The sequence below is a fragment of the Otolemur garnettii genome, unplaced genomic scaffold (genome assembly GCF_000181295.1).
Source record: "Otolemur garnettii isolate 467f Iridium unplaced genomic scaffold, OtoGar3 scaffold00063, whole genome shotgun sequence".
In the NCBI taxonomy this organism is placed as follows: Eukaryota; Metazoa; Chordata; class Mammalia; order Primates; family Galagidae; genus Otolemur; species Otolemur garnettii.
Window position 1 is genome coordinate 6,111,637 of NW_003852458.1, and position 7,667 is coordinate 6,119,303.

Genomic DNA, 7,667 nt, shown 5'->3' on the forward strand with positions numbered 1-7,667 from the left:
CTGAAAACTCGTAGAAAGCTTAAAGAACACTATTGTCTATATCCATTCTAGAGATTCTAATTCAAGTAGTCTGAGGTGCAGTTTAGACATCAGGATTTTTCTGTGCTCTTGAAATAATGCTAATGTACACTCCCAGCAGAAATCACTGGTCTATTCTGAGGGTCAATGTTTTAGAGTAATGTTCAAAATCAATCTTATCTATCCATCTGTGTGGTCATACACAAGTCAATTAACCTCTCTGGGTCTCAATTTTATTATCTGGAAAATTAGAAATGGCATACAATGTCTTCTGCAGACCCTTCCAGCTATAAAAATCTCTCCTAGACCACTGACTTCTATTTAGAAAATGTTTCAGAGCGCAGTTAATATATAAGTGCAACCAAATTACTTTGCCAAGTTAATCTGTGTAAGCTCTTATATGTTTAATCTAAGAATTAATCCTAATGAAATAAGGACAATAAATGGAAGAGTTTTGACCATGTAAATAGTGGTATTTTTCCCCCCAAACCAGGAGCCTCATTAGACTTAGGGGAAAGTCACAAGAAAAGATAGTAAAAGAAAAAAAAAAGATAAAAAGTTAGCTTGAGCTCTTGGTCATCTGGATTGAGGGTGAACTTCCTAGCTTAAAATGAAAAAATTGTATTACCTAAGGCCATTCAGATAAAAATAAATTTTAAAAAGCCACTTCCCTCAATTCTTCTTGCTGAAAATGAAAAAGTTAAAGGTTTCACAATTTCTTCACCATGTAATCCTATCTCAGTGCTGTCAGCGTCTTAATAGCGTATTGATTGGCTCACACTCCCGCTATCTTTAAAGAAGCATTATTACTCTGTTGGGCCAAACATGACAAACTACTTTTAAAGACCTGTTTAAGGGTTTTTTGATTTTTCAAAAGCTTCTTGGGGGCTTATTGAGCTTCTCTGGCAGCTGGGATTAACTCTACAATGCTCTTTCTCTATTTCTGAGACAGTGAATTCATCTAAAGCCAGCAAGTTATCAATGACTCACAAGAGGGGAAAGATAAGGGGGGCCCTTGAGATAAATTAATGTGGTAATTAGTTAATGGACATCTGTGTTTCTAGACTATTTCTAAGTGAGAGAATTTTTGCTGTCATTGCATTGGAAACTCATGATGATTATCAATTGTTTTTTAAATATGTGAAGTTGACTCCAGTGTTAAGGAGTAGAGAGTAAGGAAAAAAGAAGATGGATTGAAAAAATTAAAACTTTTAGTGCATAAAATAGCATTGTACTGTTGTTCAATTATTAAAATGCCTGGCAAGCTGAAATAAGACAAAATCTTCATTTATAGCCTTGCTGTTCAGTATTTATTCAATATCTAGAGTTCTTTTCTTCAATTATTAGAGAAAAGCATCAGAATTATTTTTATTGAATGCTTAGAAAAATATTTGATAATTATACACCAAAATATTATCACTTTGGGTGAAGGAGTGGTACTTGAGTCTTACTTCTTTCTTTGGGAATCTCTGTGTTTCATTGGTTTTCTCTGTTAAGCATATATTCCTTTGGACCTTGCTTTTCTTCCTTGCTATGTTTTTGGGAAAATGACTTAACCATCCTGAGCCTCATTTTGCCATCTCAAAATAAAGGCAATAATCATATCTACCTCAAAGAATCATGGAAAATATTAGGGTAAAAATCATAGGAAATGGCTATTTGGCCATCTTTCAACCAAGGAAAAAGAACTTGGAATGGGTCAATATAATACAGCAGAATACAGTAGACCCTCTATAGTTGATGGAGGTTCTCCCTACATTGACCACCTCTTTAAATTGGCTTGATTTTCATAGAGCAGACATGCGCCACATATACACAATGGAAGGCTGATCTCTATAGATTGACTAAGTGTATCTTGACTACTTGGACTGTGACACACAATATTAATTTATCCTCTATCACTTGACCAGTTAAATTCACTCTACACCAAGGGATAAAAAGTGTGGTCTTTGCCCCTTAGTTGTATTATTTTTTTCTTTAGTATGTCCTTTTCTCATGTTTTATTATTGCTGTGTATTGGATTAGGCCTAACATCCTACTGTTTATCGTATGTTGTGAAAGATTTTTTCACAATTACAGAAAAATTTTGAGACCTGATGACCCAAAGACATGATGTCAAAGAGCTAACGTTGAAGACAAAGGTTGATCTATACTTTCTGGAAAGCAACAACCAAAGAAAGGCTACAGAACATTTTGGTGTTGGCAAGACCACAGTTAGCAACATCACAAAACGTCAACATGCGTATTTGAAGAGATATGGTAAGGAAAGCAGAGACCTACAGCAGAAAGGAGGAAAACTTGCCTCATTGAAGTCAACCAAGCCACATTAAGCTGGTTTAAACAACAGAGATTCAGTTAACACCTGAATCTCTTAGCCAATGATCCAATTAGCTGCTAAAAAATTTGCATAGGAATTCAGGTGGCAGATTTTCAAGCATCAAGTGGTTGGCCCTTACTTTAATTATCCAGAAAGTCTCAAGTGGTGAATCCAGTGAAATTCCAGTACAGTGGTTCTCAACCTTCCTAATGCCATGGCCCTTTAATACAGTTCCTGTGGGTCATGACCCACAAATTGAGAACCGCTGTTCCAGTAGAAGTTGTGGAAAAGTTTATCAAAAAGTTCCTGAACTTTACCAGAGGCTTCAAAGATGGTGACATCTTAACTGATAAGGGTGGACTGTTTTTCAAGGTAATGGCTGGCAGGAGCCTTGTCATAAAGGGTGAGAGATGTGAGAGCAGAAAACTTTCCAAAAAATGTTCCACAGTTCTGCTTTGTGTGAGCTCAACCTGAGAGAAACTAAAGCCCTTGGTGAGTGGTAAACAGGCAAAGCCATATGCATTCAAGAACCTGAAACCTGAAGCCTTCTGTGTCACTTGGAAATCAAACAAATGCACGAGGAAGGCTGGTGCCCTATTTGAGGAGTGGTAAAAGGTATTAACTGAGAAATGAAGAAGAAGAAATGGTGTCCTGGTGACCCACAAATGAATCATCTCACAAACGTGAAACTGAAATTTCTTCCTCTAAACATGACCTCAAACATCCAGCCTTTTGACCAAGGCATCATCAAAACATTTGAAATGCACTACAGAGCCCAACTTTTGCAGTGGGCCATTGCTATAACACAAACCTGTGGTTACCTGTTTAAGCAACTTCATCCACTGCATCAGTTAACACTCTGGAGGCTGTCCTCTGGATCAGTTCCCCTTGGAATAAAGTTCACCCAGAAACAATACAGAAGTGTTTCAAGAAAGTTGATTTGTCAAAACCCAAGAGCACAGTGTTTTGGCCCCATCAGATGGTCCATCTCCCAGATGGACAGAATGAGAAGGAGTAGATTTTAAGGGTTTTATTGCAATGGATGATGAGGTGGCAACCTGTAATGAACCTGACCCAGAGGCAATTTTCCAAGTGATAGTGTCCAAAGTACAGACCAGCATAAAAAGTTCACAAAGCAGCTGATGAAGTTAGGATGACACAGAAATTGTATAGACTCCAAAAGAAGAGGATGTCAGGCATCTGATAATACAGTGGAAGTCATGTGCTGTGGGAAAATGCCCAGGTATGCTGAGTGGTGGAGGAGCGAGTGTTAAGAATGCTTTTTCCACTTGCTTTTATAATAAAAATAAGAAACAGACCAAGATTGACTCTTTTTTTCAGAAAGAATAATTAAACCATGAGAAAACAGTATTGATTATATATATATATAGTATGTGTTTTGCTGAGTTTTGATTATGTGTAATTTCATATGATATAGCAAAGTACGTGTATGTATCAGTAAGGAAGGCCTAGTTCCTTATGTTGACCACCTCTGTATCTTGGCCAGTTTGTTACAGTCCCTTGGGTGGTCATCTTATAGAGGTTCTGCTGTACATGTATAAAATAAGCCTTTAACATTAGCTTGGGAATGTACTAAGCACTTGGGAAATATTAGCTCTAAAAGAATGTTAAGGAAATACAAAGGGAACAAATTCAGAAACAGACAAGATATGTAATTTTTAAAAGTCAGATTTATTGAGATATAATTTGCATGTAGTATACAGTTCTATAAATTTTTATAAACTTATACACCTGAGCAACCACAGTCAAGACACAAAACAGTTCTATCGCCACCCTCCCAAGTCTACTGTGCCCTCTTCTAGTCAGCTCCTCCCCCCACCCACTGCTCTGGCAACCACTGATCTTTTCCTGGTCCCTGTACCATTATCTTTAATATGGATTCTCCAACCCCCCTTGCTTTCGTTATCCAAATGTGTCCATTTGCCTCTTTTCTGTTTGGAAAGACACCTGCTCGTTTAGAGGCAGAAGGGAAACCCCATCCTTCTCACCAACCCCTAATTCAGTTAGAGAACGCCCACTTAATTAGCTCTGTTGGGGTTCTAGAGTATGTAGTGGGGCAGAGTAGACATTTGCTGAGATTTTATTTTGTTCCAAGTTCACAACTCCATGTGAATGGAGGCAGTAATGTGCTCAGGTAACACATTTTGGCAACTTTTCTCAGGATTGAACAGTCCCAGGATTTTGGACTCTCTGATTTTGCCGTTGATTAAAACAAAAACACCAGCTGGGCATAGTGCTTACGTGTGTAATCCTAGCAATTTGGGAGGCTGAGATGGGAGATTTACTTGAAGCCAAGAGTTCAGGACCAGCCTGAGCAACACAGTGATATCCCCCCATCTCTACAGAAAATTCATAAACAAAACAAACAAGTAAAAACAAGCTGTGATTATGCCAATACACTTCAGCCTGGGCAACAGAGCAAGACGTTTTCTCAAAAAAAAAAAAAAAAAAAAATTAGCCAGACACCTGTAGTTCCAGCTACTCTGGAGGCTGAAGTAAGAGGATTGCTTGAGCCCAGGAATTTGAGGTTGCTGTAAACTATGATGATACTATTACACTCTAACCTAGAGAATAGAGCAAGACCTTGTCTCACACAAACAAACAAACATCCATATACACCTGCTTGTCAGGTGTCTTATTGGATAAGGAATAGTTTTAATTCCACCTCTCTAAATATTGTTTAACAAAGATGGCTCCTTAGGACAGCTATCCTTATAGATAAATACGCAACCCATGCCCATAGATGAAGTCTTCATTCCTTGGCTCTTGGGGCCCTTTTACTAGTCTCTATCTCAGGTTTCATGCTCTTTCAGGTACCTTTTTCTCACTTTCTTGAAACCTCTTCATCATGGTATTACTTTGCATGAATATAATTTGCCACAACATCAAATTTACTATTGCCTGATCTTTATAATCTTGAAATCTGAATGTCCCTTCCTGCTACAAGCCTTCGATGGTCCTTCATTGTTTACAGGATGAAATCTGGTCTCTTTGCCTTTCAGATAAACTGTTTATCATCTGACTTCATCCAGACTGGAATAACATAAGTAATACATTTGGTTTATTTTGATGCAAATAATACCCAGTACCCACCAAGTAGGGAACCTGGTAAATTTAAAAACATAGGTCACTTTTTAGCCATAAAACATGTTTCTGCAAATTTCAAAGTGTCGGTGTTGTAGTTTAGATATCTGGCCCTTCTAATCCCATGTTGAAATTTGAACCCCAGTGTAGGAGGTGTTTAAGTTATGGGGATAGATCCCTCATGAATGGCTCAGTGCCCTCCCCAGGTAATGAGTGAGTTCTCACCTGAAGAGAAGGTTGTTTTCTGCTTGTTTGTTTTTGTTTTCAAGACAGAGTCTTACTCTGTCACCCTGGTAGAGTGCCAAAGCACCATCACAGCTCACAGCAACCTCCAGCTCTTGGGCTTAGGCAATCCTCTTGCCTCAGCCTCCTGAGTAGCTGGGTCTACAGGCGCCAGTCACAAATGCCTGGCTCTTGCTTAGGCTGCTCTCGGACTCCTGAGCTCAAGCAACCCACTGCCTCAGCCTTCCAGAGTGCTATGGTTATAGGCAGGAGCCACCTGAGCCCAGCCTGGAGAGCTGGTTATTGAAAGGAGCCTGGCATCCCATCCTCCCACCCTTTGATCCTTCTCTTGCCATGTGACTAATGCTTCTCCTTCTGCCCTGATTGGAAGCTCCCTGAAGCCCTCACCAGAAGCAGATGGTTCTTGTATAGCCTACAGCACTGTAAGCCAAATAAACCTTTTTTCTTTATCAATACCTAGCCTCAGGTATTTCCTTTAGCAACACAAAATGGACTAACAGAGTTGGTATCACAGACAGAGACCGTTTCACATAGTAGAAAAATGCACAGGCCAGGAGCCCGCCTGCCTCTCTTTGGCCCCTGACCACTCCTCTTACTAGCTCTGTGGTCGTGGGTCAGTAACTTAATCTCTCTGAATTTCCTCATTGTGAAACTCACCTTCCCTATATCACACTCTCCCAGGTTCTCTGCCTTTGTACTTACTGTTTCTGCAACTGGACATGACTTCTCTGTGTTTGTCTATCTGGAAACTTCCATACCCCTTGGAGTTTCAGCATCTAACTTTTGGTAAGTAGCCTCTGGGCTTCCTCTGCCTTTTTAAACAGACAGAAAATCCATTTGGCATCTTTATTGTATAGAAGTTTCTGAGATCGCTCTCTTCCCACTGAGCTGTAAACTCCTGAAATAGCAACAGCGTCTAACAGTGTTTACTGAGGGCTTATTATAAGCAAGGCATCATTTTACACTTTTCCATATTTTATCTCCGTAACGAGTCTATGAGGTGGATACTATTATTATCACCTTTACAGATGAGGAGACCCAGGCACAGAGGCTATGCAATCTGTTTAAATTCTCCCAGCTAGGAACTGGTTTAAGATGGAATTCAAACCTAAGGAATCCTCCAGCTTATACATGTCTAATCATTATGCTGTGTCAAGAGCATGTTTAACTAAATAAAAGCTATGGGCCAAGGTTTCTCGACCTAACTGTGTGTATGAATCATCTGGGGACCTTGGGAAAATATAGATTCTCACTCAATTTGTCTGAGGTGGCATCAAGAGTCTGTCCTTCTAACAAGCTCCCAGCCAGTGCTACTGGTGTGGGGACCACACTTTCAGAAGCAAGTCCCTAGACTAGTGGCTCAGAGCTTCAGGGTTTTTTTGGTTTGTTTTCTCTCAAGACTCTGTTATACTCTTAAATATTATTGAGAACACCAAAGAGCTTTTATTTATATGGGTTATGTCTGTTAATATTTACTGTAATAAAAATTAAAACTGATAGATTTTTAAAAATCTTAAATATTTAACTAAACCCATTACATGTTCATAAAAGTAGCACAGTTTAATTTAAAAAACTGTATTTTTTGAAATAAAAAATTAGCAAGAAGAATGGCATTATTTCATATCTCTTTAATGTCTGGTTTGATAGAAGATAACTGCATTTTTATATCTGCTTCTGCATTTAATCTGCTGGGATACAACATGATGTGAAGTTTCTGGAAACCTCCACTGTATACTCAGGAAAGAATTCCAACCAAGAAAGCAGAAGATGGCTCTGTGCCTGTAGCTCAGCGGCTAGGGCACCAGCCACATACACCGAGGCTGGCGGGTTCAAACCCAGCCCAGGCCTGCCAAACAATAATGACAACTCCAACAAAAAAATAGCTGGGCATTGTGGCAGGCACCTTTAGTCCCAGCTACTTGGGAGGCTGAGGCAAGAGAATTGCTTAAGCCCAAGAGTTTGAGGTTGTTGTGAGCTGTGATGC